The sequence below is a fragment of the Myxine glutinosa genome, chromosome 4 (genome assembly GCF_964187855.1).
Source record: "Myxine glutinosa chromosome 4, kmMyxGlut1.1, whole genome shotgun sequence".
Taxonomy (NCBI): Eukaryota; Metazoa; Chordata; class Myxini; order Myxiniformes; family Myxinidae; genus Myxine; species Myxine glutinosa.
Genome location: NC_136264.1, coordinates 99124372 through 99140372, shown reverse-complemented (window position 1 = coordinate 99140372; position 16001 = coordinate 99124372). Strand labels below are relative to the sequence as shown.

At 44.4% G+C, this 16001-nt stretch overlaps 1 protein-coding gene and 1 long non-coding RNA gene across 2 annotated transcripts in view; one reads left to right on the top strand and one right to left on the bottom strand.

Annotated features, from left to right (window-relative positions):
• LOC137425036 (protein Wnt-2b-like) overlaps positions 1-16001 on the top strand; it is a 159063-nt gene that overhangs the window by 48096 nt on the left and 94966 nt on the right. The window lies entirely within an intron of this gene.
• On the bottom strand, positions 3395-9989 carry LOC144891786 (uncharacterized). Its single transcript, XR_013623116.1, has 2 exons — positions 9884-9989; positions 3395-6614 (listed from the first exon to the last, which is right to left on the bottom strand). It is a non-coding gene; the product is annotated as an uncharacterized LOC144891786 (long non-coding RNA).

Genomic DNA, 16001 nt, shown 5'->3' with positions numbered 1-16001 from the left:
AGGCCCAATAATCTTCAACTGCCACTGTCGATGAATGGGAGAGTGAATGGACGGGACTGTACGCCATTCGGAACGAAAATGCGAGAAGAATCGCCGCAGAGATTGTAATCCAGAGATGATGTGAATCCTTCAAAGGGCGACGAGGTCAGGCTGTACCTATCGGGTCACGTTGTGTGCCGGTACGGGTTCAAGCGCACACATCGAGAATAACCCGAGCGGGACTCCGTCCATGGACCATCTGCGTCTCTCCTGCTGAGCTTTAAACGAGAAATTCCTAAATCCTGCTTTTCACTCGGGTTATGGCAATCTCTCCGAGCACGCTTAGAACTTCCCATGTTGCGCGATAACAAGGCGAACTAATAACTTTCCCAGCGATCCCGAATGCTAAAGGATGCCCGCAGGGCTCCAATCATAGCGGGAGTGCCCATTATGCCGCCCAGACTCGGATTCGTGTGCTGACGTTTACCTTCATGCGCCAAGATTCCTCGTTTTGAATCATCATGTGTCTCAATAAATGTATAAATACTATATATATATACATACAGGGTGAGCCAGAAATATGGTTATTTTTAACACTCGTGTGAAGGTAATAAAAAGTACACCCGATTAGACTGCATGTGATTATCTATTGTGGTCATATCTAAAGGACAAAGTGTAAGTTATCCGTCCACAAACTCTTCATGAACTTAAGGAAAACATCAGACGCGAAATCAATGATATTGACGTGCCCATGTTGCAGAACATCATGAATAATTGGCGTCCAAGATTGGAGGAATGTGTCAGACGAAATGGTGCGCATCTCCTCGATGTTCTTTTCCACAAATAAATGGCATGTTATGTACTTCACTTTCTTGTAAGAATTTGTTTTGAAAAACAACTTTTTATTACATTTACACGACTGTTAAAAATAACCATATTTCTGACTCACCATGAACATGTATATATATATATATATATATATATATATATATATATATATATATATATATATATATATATATATATATATATATATATATATATATATATATATATAAATACTAGCTTGGCTCGGCTCGCTGCGCTCGCCTCACCAAGCGTCGATACTGAGGAACGGGCTTATTTTAGCTGAGGATAATGACTGTACCTGAGTTGCTGTGTTGTCATGATTTTCACCAATCACAATACAAACAATTATTTTGCACAAATGTATTTGTTGTGTTTGTGATATTACATTTTTATCGGAAATTTAGGTTGAAGATTCAGATTGAAGATTTAGGTTGAATGTTTTTGTTTCAAGAAAGAACCCCTCAGCACACACATAACGGAGGGGTAGGTGCGGACTGGAAGTTTGGGACGATTACACCTCACCATCACGTAATTCAAAACACCTCACCACCACGAAATTAAAAACACCTCACCACCACGAAATTAAAAACACCTCACCAACACGAAATTAAAAACACCTCACCACCACGAAATTAAAACACCTCACCACCACGAAATTAAAAACACCTCACCAACACGAAATTAAAAACACCTCACCAACACGAAATTAAAAACACCTCACCACCACAAAATTAAAAACACCTCACAGCCATAAAACACGTAATAAAAACACCTCACAGCCATAAAACACGTAATAAAAACACCTCACCACCACAAAATTAAAAACACCTCACAGCCATAAAACACGAAATAAAAACACCTCACCACCACGAAATTAAAAACACCTCACCAACACGAAATTAAAAACACCTCACCAACACGAAATTAAAAACACCTCACCAACACGAAATTAAAAACACCTCACAGCCATAAAACACGTAATAAAAACACCTCACAGCCATAAAACACGTAATAAAAACACCTCACCACCACAAAATTAAAAACACCTCACAGCCATAAAACACGAAATAAAAACACTTCACAGCCATAAAACACGTAATAAAAACACCTCACCACCACAAAATTAAAAACACCTCACAGCCATAAAACACAATAAAAACACCTCACCACAACGAAATTAAAAACACCTCACAGTCATAAAACACGTAATAAAAACACCTCACCACAACGAAATTAAAAACACCTCACAGCCATAAAACACGTAATAAAAACACCTCACAGCCACGAAATTAAAAACACCTCACCACCACGAAATTAAAAACACCTCACAGCCATAAAACACGTAATAAAAACACCTCACAGCCACGAAATTAAAAACACCTCACAGCTATAAAACACGTAATAAAAACACCTCACCACCACGAAATTAAAAACACATCACCACCACGTCATTTAAAAACACCTCACCACCAAGTAATTCAAAACGCCTCACCACCACATAATTCAAAACACCTCACCACCAACTAATTCAAAACACCTCACCACCACGTAATTCAAAACACCTCATCACCAACTAATATATATACAGTGCATTCAGAAAGTATTCAGACCCCTTCCCTTTTTTCACATTTTGTTATGTCGCAGCCTTATGCTGAAATCGTTTAAATTCATTTTTTCCCTCATCAATCTACACTCAATACCTCATAATGACAGAGAAAACAGGATTTTAGAAAGTTTTGCAAATTTATTAAAAAGAAAAAACTGAAATATCACATTGACATAAGTATTCATACCCTTTACTATGACACTTGAAATTTAGCTCAGGTGCCTCCCATTTCTCTTGATCATCTTTGAGATGTTTCTACACCTTGATTGGAGTCCACCTGTGGTAAATTAAATTGATTGGACATGATTTGGAAAGGCACACACCTGTCTATATAAGGTCTCACAGCTGACAATGCATATCAGAGCAAAAACCAAGCCATGAGGTCGAAGGAACTGCCTGCAGAGCTCAGAGACAGGATTGTGTCGATGCATAGATCTGGGGAGGCCTACAAAAAAATTCTGCTGTATTGAAGGTTCTCAAGAGCACAGTGGCCTCCATAATTCTTATATATATATATATATATATATATATATATATATATATATATATATATATATATATATATATATATATCACTATTATCGCTCCCAGCAAGGTGCAGCAGCAGCTGTATGGGACACCTTGCTGGCGGTTCTCCACTGATGATATGAAGGTCGCATAGTGACTGATATATATATATATATATATATATATATATATATATATATATATATATATATATATATATATATATATATATATATATCGCTATTATCGCTCCCAGCAAGGTGCAGCAGCAGCTGTATGGGACACCTTGCTGGCGGTTCTCCACTGATGATATGAAGGTCGCATAGTGACTGATATATATATATATATATATATATATATATATATATATATATATATATATATATATATATATATATATATATATGTCGAGATCGAAGACCTCAAGGGAAGGAAGAAGAAGAAGAATCAGAGGAAGAAGAGCAACAATGTTTAATAAAATCGATTATATACACACGTGTGGAGCGAGGCTCGAGAATGTACCGCCTACACGCAGCGGACAATTCCTCAAGACACTCGCTGAAAAATAAGTGGAAAGGCATTTCATTTATAGCAAAATATTAGACAAGAATCTGCGCTAAAGACATAGCACTACTGGGCAATAAGGACAACACCTCCCATTGTCCCGTCCTATAGAAGGTCAAATTTAGACAACAAGATGTAAGCATAATGATAGGCTACGCTTTTTTTGGCTATCTATCTAAACATATCAGACCCGAGCGCAGGCCGAAGTAAATATTCTTATACACTAGGCTAAATGGTAGATGAATGATTGGATACACATGCCGAATACCATTACAATCAAGTATATGTAATGTCTATATTTCTTCCGAGGTGTTAGGTTACGTCCTTGCTTTAGGAGACATACTGAAACTACAAAGATATATAATTAATTATTCCCTTCGTGAAGGAGGCATTTGGCGCCATGTTTTCCTGTACGTGGGTCGCGAACATTTTATCTACTGTTTGGCACATAATTCAAGGACTAATTTACTAGGCTAAGGATCCACCCTGCACGTCGAGCCTCGAAACCACTTTTTGTCCACTCACCTCTGCCTGCAGCTGAGTTCAAATCAGTTTTCAGAAGCACGATATTTAATTTCAGATGTTATACTCAATTGAGTCATGGGGTTTAAACCCTAATGGCTGACAGTTCCTTCCTTTGTCTTTACAAGACAACTCCTTGGAAAGACACCAAATTCATCAATTAGTTACATGCCAGGCACGACATAGCGTCACGTATGCTCAAAGAGAGATACCGGCCCTAACTGGTCGTCTAACATTCAACGCATAAATTGTTAGCCATGATTCGCGACGACGGCGCCTGGTTTAAGAGACTGCTGCCGCCCGCCAGATTCCGAATCCACCCTCGCTGCGGCATAGGTGCGACCCAGTTGCCAGCCAGATTAAGGGGCCCTCTTTATGCAAGTGAGGTCCTCGCGAATCAGGGCAAACAATCGACGTTAAATGCCATCAAGCCCTGTGAATGTGATTTGCTGGGTGGTGTAAATAATTTTTAAAAGAACGTACACTTTCTAAATCACAGATATAATCATCCCAACTAAAATCATAATCATTATCAGAATCCCAAGCATCAAATAGGTTCATCGATCACCCCATATACTCCTTCCTTTTCTGCCAACAACATATCCAAAACCACTTGATTCTGCATCACCATCGTTTGCATATGCATTAATTCGTTTTCCAATTGTAGTTCTGCGATTCAGGTTTCGTTTCCAATTCGTTCCATTACTAATGCGAGACTATCTATTTGCCAATCATTCATAATACATAAGAGGCGTTAGCCAGTACACGCAAGGGATTTTCAACACAAGTATTACAATCATCACAAACATCGATGCAGGCATCAGCCAGTAGCCAGTTCCCACAAGGGATTTTCACAGTCATCACAAAAATCAATACAAAATTCTGAAGCGCCGGTCACATCTGCCTTGTTGAAGGACCCATTCAGATCGACGGCCTCTGTGGTCAAGATCATGGTTTTCCAACGGCGATTTCTTCATCGTCCATCCTGAAAAATACTTTCTTACACACACCATGATCAATTCCTAGCCCCCCGTCCCACTAATTGGCATTTAGTTACCCTCTCTCTCAGATGGTTGGCTTATTCATAGCCGCATTTCCTGTGTCGTGTCTGGAAATTCAAATGCCATATTTACTTTCACCAATTTCCGAAAATTCCTTCCTTTTAATCATCTTCCCTACATTTAATAATACATGATTTACCAAATTTACCTTGGGAAAAATGGATCCCAGATAACAAGTCCCTCCCCACTGTTCGGGTAGGTATGGATATGCTTTATTTCCGCAAATAAACATTACTCCATGGGGTGGGATAAGGGCCGAGGCCATGCATTTACTGATCTCAACGCGGGTGGCGCTTGGTGTCCCCCAAGATATGGTTAGCTTGGTTACGTTATGCTGGGCTTGGTCATCTATGGTTATTACAAGGGGGCCTCCCTTTTCTCTCCATCTGGTGTCGGATGGCAGGGTATGGGTACATTCCGAGGTTCCCATCTGAACGTGTCCCTTTCCTATAAGACACACCCGTCCCTTTTGCTCTGTCACCCAGACTGGATCAGGTGGTTTGTCTAACAAAGCCTGCTTAATGGGTGGGGTATATCGAAACTCCCGGGAACACACTGCTGGGTAGATTTGGGCCTATCAGTTCCAAGGTTGTGGTCAGACATGGGGTACGCAAGGGTCCTGAGCACATATCTCGTAGGGACAGGGGTAGCACTACCATTTCTATCCCTGTCGTACTGGTGTGGGGAAAATGCATGCACACCCAACACCGTGATCGGTTCTGTACTTTCGCCATTGCACGGGTCACAGTCCAATACGTATTTTCCTTTGGCTTTTTCTTGCTTTCGATCCGTGGGTGCGGAATTAATATGTGTGAAATGCATGGTGGCCTATAATCGTAGGGGGAGGTCATGAATTCACATTGTAGTAATAGAGTAGTGCCGCTGTTCAGTAATACATGCGTGGTTAAATTGTTCGAGTCCTTTCCCCATTTGTAACCCGGCCTGGCCATGTTTACTATTGGTGCGCCGCCTTGTCGTGGCGCTTGCTTCAAACGACTGAGGGCAGCAAAACCTGTCTTCCTTCCATGTGAGTCTGTGTACAACACCCTCCACATTATCCGTGTCCATACATCTTCCTTTACATGGCAGCAGGGTATATTTATCCTCTGACCCCAGATAACTCTCTGCCGGTAGACCTTAACAGTTTGGTCGCCATATACATATGTCTCCGTGTTCGCCCATGCCCTCGTGTCCCCAGTGCTGGCAAAGCTGTAAATTAAACTAAGTGTGATTGCCACCCCTAACAGGCGGTGGTGCAGCATCCTCGATCTGTGGTGGTGCGTTTGAGGTGTCTGTGTTTGTGGGTATGGCCAACTTACAATGTGTGGCATGTACCCAGGACGACTTGCCCTCACCAAAACACCGCTGTTGGTGTGATCAGAAGAACTTGGTATGGCCCCGTCCATCTTGGTTCGAGCGCAGTCTTACGGGTGAAATGCTTCACCAGCACGTAATCTCCTGCCTCGACGGTGTGGGTAGGCTTGCTTGTTGGCTCCGGTAGGGCCTCCCGAACGCGTTCATGTATGCTGCGTGCCACATGGGATAGACCTATGCAAAACTTTAAAAACATGTCATCCATGATAGGTAATTCAAGGGCTGCCATATCCACTGGCGCTGATACCGATGACATATAGCGCACGAGCGACAGACCATGGTAACCACAGTCGAAAGGCCTGGTGCTGCCCAGGTGGAAGTGACCTGCCTCATCACCTCACCCCCCTATGGCACACATGGCCATTTGGATGCGCCATGCGTGCCAACCATGGCAATAAAGCTCGCGGTGCCACGGGTTTGTCATTAATCGTCCACATTTGTCCTTCTGCGGGGCACTGAGCTCCCAATTTAATCCAATTTTTGATGTTCTACGTTTGAGGCCGCGGCTTGTAATTGTATTACATCGAACTCTGTAGGTGCGGATGTCGGAACGTCTGTCTTGAGGTGCCAAATTAATTATGAACCCTTCATTGTTGTCCAACACATGGACCGTTCGGTGTTCAACATTGTATCGACGCCTTACTGGCGTTTTCCGCAGTCGGTCCATCATCCATGTACGACAGTACCCTGCCATTCCCAAAAATCGCAACGAACACACTAACTCTTCACTGTTATCCTTCACTTCACTTCAAAATTTCACTGTTATCCTATCAATACCTGGACAATTTTTTCCTTTCCTTCCTAGATACGCGAATTTCACATCAGTATAAACCCACTGGAAAAATTATCTGAAAAATAACTAGCCTCCCAAAACCATTTCCCTGCAAGAGCGGGGTTAGCCTTGCGGTCCACATGACAATCTTTTTTATTTTGCTCTATCACCTCCCTTTGAGCAATAATTTAATTGGTGTGATTCCCATATACCCACTCCTGGTGGAGTTCTGTTCACCTGGTCTGCAGAGCCGTGATCCAATCTTCACCAGCCCCCAATCACCTTCTTATCACAAAACAACAGTCCATAACTAACCACTTTTCTTTATTTCCCGTCTTTTCCATCAACTTTAATAATCTTTTCCCCTCCCTTTCTTAGCAAACCTTGCAAAGTCACTTGTCATTGACAAATGATCCATCTAATTCGACTTTTCTTTAACATCTTCGCACTTTCCATGACCTTCTTCACACTTACTTTAAACCTTTTCTTCAGACACAACCCACATGAGTTATGAATACAATTTCCCCTTCCAGGCACGTGTCTAGTCACTCACAAAGTGTCCATAAGACAACGTCATCATATTTCACAGAACTCCACCACTCTATTAAATCCTAAGCATACCCAATGGGCAATCCACGAAAAAATCAAAGCATTTTCAGTCCCCTTTTTCCCATATACTAGTCAATGTAAGTCAGCCAAACATAAACAGAGAGGTTCCAGCGAGTTGTGACCTCCATAACTCTAAACAACTCCGCTGGCACCTTTTAAAACAAACTTTCCCAGTCACTTACTAAAATAAAGTGCAGCTCTTGTCCGTAGATATACGTTAACCAAGGTTACATGAGACTTGACAACAATAGAATTTGGCTACCTACAGAGAAAGTACCTGCACAACACATTTACAAACCAATTCGTCCCCTCGTATTAGGGAACGTCACAAATGTTCCACCACAATTTACAGCAGGTGACCACCCACCTGCCTTCTGTCGAAGTCCAGTTCAATTTCCATTCACAGACAGACAGACAGACGAACCCCCAACGTACTAACAGGATGGTCTCACAGAGGCCATTCCATTCAAATCTGTAGGCTGCCACGATTCTTCCCGCCAGGACACACCATCATAGTCCCCATAGTCACACGACACGTCAGCAGACACAGTGAATGACATTCAACATCATAACAAACGCCGCAGAAACTGCTCCTCCTTGATCCATATCTGCAGACGCAGTCAGACACACCCAGTTGGACAGACAGACTGGCTCCACATTACAACTGCAAACATCCGAAATGACAACAGCTAACACCAAATATTTATTGTCCCCCTTTCAGGGAAGTCAAATCAACCACCATTAAAGCACAAAACAGAAAACGACCATATACTCAGAGTATATACCATATACTCAGAGTGAGACCAGAAAATCAAGCAGACAGACCGACAATCGAACCTGTCTTTCGACACTGCCGAACGACAAGTTCGCAGACACTGAGGGAGTGACATTCGACCCCCAGTAGATACCGCGGACACCGCTTTGGTCCGCACCAGCAACTCCCTCAAAATCAGTGTTCAGAGACATGACTCCATAGACAGCCAGAAAGCCAGACAAATACGGACACACACACACAGAGATTAATATATTTTTACAGATTAATATACAGAGATTAATAGATTAATATAAACAATTAATATATTGTCCACATTCATCTTGGTCAACCCAACCCATTCTGGCTCTCCCCAAGAGCTCTGTGTCCGGACAGACAGACAGATAAACGGACCGGGTGAAACCATAACCATCCATTCTTCCGATTGGACTCACGTCAGCATCACATGTCATTTTTGCCTTCATTCAACGCATTCTGCCATCCCAAATCGGCCAAATACAAGCCCCGGCCATGCCGTTGAATAAACACCCGGTCGGTTGACAGCCTATTATTTTTGACTTTCACTCCCATTCTCCCTTGCTACATCTGGAGAGCCGTTAATGTGGGGATGTAATTGAACACTTGTTTTAAAGCCCTGTCTACACATGCACTCCATAACATTCTCATTATTCCCTGCCAATTTTACTCATCCGGATTGCCCAACGCCCATAGGCAATTTGGGGAATCCCTTGTCAGTCAATGACACACATCAATGACACACACACAATAAACACAAATACACGCTGCAATGACAGATCATTCATTCCCTTATACACAAATACCATGTGACTGACCTTTCATTCTCCATACAATACAGTATAAATTCATGCACACTCATGCACACTTCAATCCTACTTACCTGTGAACTCTAACACATCCAGTGCGTAGCTTAACTTAAAATACTCATTATTCTACCTTTCTTGGGCTAGTCCCTCCTGGTAGTCCTAAGATCGGGTCGCCCCCCGATTCCTAACCTTAAACGCAGTTCTCACGCCGGAGTAACTTAATACCTATTATCTATCACCCACATATGGGTCTACCTGCTTCCCACGCAGGAAGCTTACCTCCTTATCCCGGGCGCCCTGTATAATCGATTCATTACCCACTGCTGCTCTGGTTTAAACTAAATTTGGTTCGGAATGCAAGCCAGGTGGTACAGCCGACAGAGGTCCATACGTCCAAAGTAAGGCGGGAGGCTTCAATTTCGAGGTGCAAAAATGCGTACCCACCAAATTAGATGCCGGCAGGCCTCCCTCCCGACCTGGAACGTGAGGATCCACCTCGTCTGCACACTTGGATGTATCCCACTCCTGACACCAAAATTGTCGAGATCGAAGACCTCAAGGGAAGGAAGAAGAAGAAGAATCAGAGGAAGAAGAGCAACAATGTTTAATAAAATCGATTATATACACACGTGTGGAGCGAGGCTCGAGAATGTACCGCCTACACGCAGCGGACAATTCCTCAAGACACTCGCTGAAAAATAAGTGGAAAGGCATTTCATTTATAGCAAAATATTAGACAAGAATCTGCGCTAAAGACATAGCACTACTGGGCAATAAGGACAACACCTCCCATTGTCCCGTCCTATAGAAGGTCAAATTTAGACAACAAGATGTAAGCATAATGATAGGCTACGCTTTTTTTGGCTATCTATCTAAACATATCAGACCCGAGCGCAGGCCGAAGTAAATATTCTTATACACTAGGCTAAATGGTAGATGAATGATTGGATACACATGCCGAATACCATTACAATCAAGTATATGTAATGTCTATATTTCTTCCGAGGTGTTAGGTTACGTCCTTGCTTTAGGAGACATACTGAAACTACAAAGATATATAATTAATTATTCCCTTCGTGAAGGAGGCATTTGGCGCCATGTTTTCCTGTACGTGGGTCGCGAACATTTTATCTACTGTTTGGCACATAATTCAAGGACTAATTTACTAGGCTAAGGATCCACCCTGCACGTCGAGCCTCGAAACCACTTTTTGTCCACTCGCCTCTGCCTGCAGCTGAGTTCAAATCAGTTTTCAGAAGCACGATATTTAATTTCAGATGTTATACTCAATTGAGTCATGGGGTTTAAACCCTAATGGCTGACATATATATATATATATATATATATATATATATATATATATATATATATATATATATATATATATATTGTCGTGTGGACGACTCCATTAATACAGAGCGTCCACGGATGGAATCGAGCTTACTTTGAGGCGTTTCCAATTCAATGGCGGATCGATACACGAGAAGGGTGATCGGGGGAGGATGCCGCGGCCTACCTTCACGGCCCCAACGATGTCTTCTCCCTGTGGAAATTAACTCAACCCGAGACGGAGGTAAAATGTACAAAAAAAAAAATTTGTTACGGAACCCGAGAACAATGAAACGCGACGATAAAACCTAAACCCTCTAATGGAGCGCTGCCACACTTCACTTCAAATACACAACACAGGAGGAATGAAACAAGGAAAACGTTGTGGTTCGGATGTGGTGCATATTATCCGTGTCTGGATGTAGCGTCCGTCAGGCGTCCGGCTCGAGCGCGTCGTCCGACCCAGCTCCGGTCGGTGGGAAGAAAGGCCTCGATGCGCCCCCGTTCGCACACTGCTGGGCCACCGAGTCCCTCGTTCGCCCTGGTCTTGCCCGCTCCAGTGGCAAGCTTTGCTCGCACGTGAACGCCAGGGAGGAGCATTGATGGTGCTCCAACGTCCGTCATCAAGCAGGCAAATTCGCGGATGGCAAAGGAAAAAGGTCCAAACGGAGCGAAAGGCAGGGCAGAAGGGAAGTCCGGGAAGGAAAAAAAGCCAAAGCAAGAAGGGCATAATTCCGGTGAGCCAGTTGTTTTAATGCTCGGCTTCCAATGTCAACTCTCTCCCTCTACCAACCAGTGCCTCGTTTACTCGAAACCTTTCGCGCCTTTTCACGTCACCGGCGCTTCTCCCCCAACCAGTGCGTAGCTTGTTGGTAGTTCGTTCATGCCATCCGCACTGATTGGCCGAGCGTCTTTGGTATCACGTCATCGTGTGGCACGTTCTTCATCCTCCCTACTCTCCAATCGGTGCTCCGGTTGTTGCTCGCCCCTCCCCCTCCTGTCAATCACGAGCCTTCCTGCGCGTGTCTCTCAGCCTGCCTGTTTGATGTTTGATGCCCATTTGTTTGCACAGTGGCCGCTTCCTTCTGCTCTTCTGGTCAGTTTTATCATCTTGTGGCGGAGGGGGATTTAATTAATGTGTGCACTAATGGATCAAGATAACGTCTATGAGTGCGTTGCCATATGGGACACAGGAATGATCACAGAGGGGACTACACACAATGGAATTAGCATAATCCCTACGCTAGTTAACAAGCCCCGCCCCCTCGTGGCAGGGACGAAGACACAAGCTTAATCCGACATTCGGGCTACAGAACTTATTACATGTGAGGTTTCCTATCACGACAGCCAAAGCATGATACCTATGCAGATTTACCTAAATCTATATATGCCTACCCAACCGACATAACAATATATATATATATATATATATATATATATATATATGTATGTATGTATGTATGTATGTATGTATGTATGTATGTATGTATGTATATATATATATATATATATATATATATATATATATATATATATATATTGTTGCGGATGTCAGCACTGGCCTTTCCCCTTACCAAGGGGGGGAGGGGGTTAGTCCTCTAGTCTTTTACTAGTCGACGGGACACGGGACCTATGACGTCCTTCCCGGGCAGTGTTAAATAGGGTTTTAGGACTATGAATTCGCTGATACCTAAGTACTAACGCTGACCGGAAACGAGGAAATAAGCCCCGCCCGAATCACGGGTGTTGGTGGAAACGCCGAGTGGTAGCGAACCCGTGACCCGAGCCGTTATCAAGGACTAAACCCGATCCAAGCGGTCCGTAATCGTGCCACGCTTACCCAATGGAGGAAATCATGGAAAAGATCGAATTGCAAGAAAGAAATAAGATTTATTTACACTTTGTACAATAAGAGGAAGAAGAATACACAGTGCAGCCTTAAACAGTCTTAACTTATCCCTGGACAAACGGGCCTGTCACACTCAGACACACTCACACCGGGTTGCAGACGAACTGGTCGATGGTCCAGGCATGGCGTCCAGGCAGCTCACTCTCCGGTCCCCAACTCGCACCGCGAAGTAGATGAACCAGCCGGCATCGGCCAGGAGCTCTCCACGTGTCGTTTTCGCGCACGGGGTAATTACGGGGTGAACGGCAGGCTGGGCTTTGGCGGTTACACTCGCGGGGCTGCGTTCGTAATAAACGGACAGTTCAATACGTGCTTCTCAATGCGCTTCTCAATCAATGCCTCAAAACTGTCATGTGCACGCCGGTCCTCTCAGTGCTGTTCTCACACGAGTGCTCCGGATCAGTTCTCTCGTATCAGCCAGTTCGCTCGGTCCTCATACAGTCCTTTTATAAAGCGCAATTCGTTGCAGTCCTCTCAGCACGCCCTTTCCCCACGAGTCCTGTTCAAGGGCTTTGTGTGAAGACTTATATAGCCTTGCCCAGCGAACTCTCTCGAACTTACTCGGTGCATCGTGCCACGCCCTATCAAGCCATGCCCTCTCAGCCCTGGTTGGCTGTTGCTCTTACCGTCACCACCTCTGACGTGCTGCTTGACGCGGCCACACCTCGACCCTCACGCTCCGCCCTCTTTTCAGGCCTACCTCGTGGTTACCCGACTAGTTTGAGCGAGCAAAAGGCAGGTAATGCTGCTGGCAGCCAAAGCACCACACACGGAGGGATCAGCCAAAATGGGGCGCGGGATCGAGTTTGCCCTTTGATGAAAATGAAGGCTGGCCACAAAATGAAAAGGCCCTCAGCTTAATTCTTTACACAACGCAGATGTCATTAGGGAAATGGCCTACTCTTACACATACTATGACATAACTAATTCTAATGGGCCTACGTGTTGCTTGTGGACTAACTATGGGGGGCGAACCTTTAACCTTTAATGATGTTATATGTACAATCTCAAAACCTCAACACTGCCCCCCTCCTTCGCCAGGCTCATCCCCGAGCCAAATCCACACAAGTGAGCGCGACCGGTTTTTAGCAAGGGTCAGGACTACTTTTTAAATCCGTGTGACACTTCGGTGTGGTTCCCCTCTACATTTAACCTAACACCCAGTTAACACCCAGACAGTTTTACAACACTAAATATGTCCCACCTACTGCGTTGTGTACTAACTAACAGATTCACACCCACAACAAACCGAATTACGGAAAGAATTCTCAAACTATACATAAAGCCGGTGGGGAGCATGTTATTTACAAGTCTAATCTAATTATTTACAGTTCTACAACCCAGGACCTGTTCTTTTGTGGGAAAGAATATTTGGAAGGAGAGAAACACAGAATGCACTGCACCAATACACCATAATAAATGCACCAAAATGCACAATCATGCACAATCATAAAAAATGCACAACAAATGTCAATAATAAATGGCACATTTGCTGCTTGGCTGGTGCTTGGCTGCTACGTCTTGCGTCTTCCTGCTTCGTCTTTGGTGTGGCATAATAAAACATGAGATTTTCCTTCCTGACACACTGGAAAAAATATAAAGTGCACAAACCGTGTCCACTTTTTTTATTATTTGCAGGGCCATCTTATGGTCCATCTGCGTGACATTTACACCACTTAGAATCAGTGGTCCGCAGGGCAAGATAATGTTTGCAGCAATTGTCTGCCCCAGCAAAAGGTGCCAGGCCACAGAACGTGTGGTCCATAGGTGTACTGGTGCAGCAACAGGTAACAGAGTGCAGCACAAAAGTGCAGCCGTACAGGTGGCAACGTGCCGCAGCACAGTTCAGGGTTCCTGCACACTCCCCTCAACAAAAATATGGGTCCATGGGTGGGGAGGAAAGACAAAGCAGAGAGTCAGCGGAGGAAAGGGCGCAAAGGTACACACAATGCAAGGCAATGCAACATGAGGAGCACGGGAGAGCGAGCAGAGAAAGCTCGTCCCTAACCGTTCGTAACCCCCCATGTCGGCCTACACTACCCTTGCCCCTCCCCGTATTTACACTTTACAAATTCGTCGCTACGTTTTGTCTTTTCTATCCCCCCTCTATGCCAAATTCGTTTGCAATCCCTCCCAAGAAGGAAGAGATGGAATATCACAATGTCACACTCACGTCATGATGCCTCTCACCATCCAAACATTTGCAAAACGCGGTGTGGAGCCCTGTCACCTTGGTGAGTGGATGCGGATGGTGCGAAGAGATTTCTCATCCTAACTATACTCTAATTGACATTAACACAGTTACACTACCCGGGTCTTGCCCTGCCAATCGGCATCTTTAAACTATGCAGTTCTAAGAACCAATTCCCATTGACCCACCCTGCGGTGCCCTTCGAATTTGGGTCTCACTCCTCATTTGTTCAATACTGTGCCTTCGCACAATTTCGGGGCTGGGTCATGTGGCTCCACTAGCAGGTCCAACTACCTGGGCACCTCCGCCACTGAAGTCGCCACCTGAGCTTGCCTAGCTCCTTGCGACTACCCTAACTCGGGGAAGGCCCCTCCTGGCTCTCTCACCCCTCTGATGCCCTCTCTGGCATTGGGCTACCCGGGTCCTCTCTTCGGATCCTCGGGCCCCTGTGAACACTACTCTGAACTCTAACTGGCTCCCAGAGCCTACCTGCAGCCTCACCTGGCTGACAAACTACCAGTGGCGGAGTGCCCCAATAACTATACTCACCAATTAAGCCCACACGCCCAGCCATTCCACTCATTTATGCACCCTTCAAAGCAACAACTTGCTACTATCCGCACCACAGATGTCAATATCCAAACAATTTACCTACTCCCTCTACCTCACTTTAAACTACCCTCCCCGGGTATTCGTGAAGGGGTCCATCTTCCCCCATCCACTCCTTCGCACCATGCACTCCACACCACTCATTCCACACACCATTTATTCCACACCATTTATTCCCACACACCAAGTATTCTCACCATTTATCCACTTGCACCCCATGCAAGTCAATTCACACAACACAATTCCATTCGTCCTCAATACACCACTTATACACTTTCTCTGGTCATCCCCGACCAATGCCTCATTTGTGCAAGTTCATCCACAAACAATTTCATTCAATTCCTCATTTGCTCACGCTCACCACAAAGATTCTCATTCTCAAGCTCATACACACAGAATCATCTAGCTAACTACTTCCCTCTAATACTTGTGCTTTCCCGTCTTCCCTTACACTAAGCACTCCCTCGTCATTAACATCCATCTAATCTGACTACGTCCCCTCTACCGGTACAAATGTCACGACT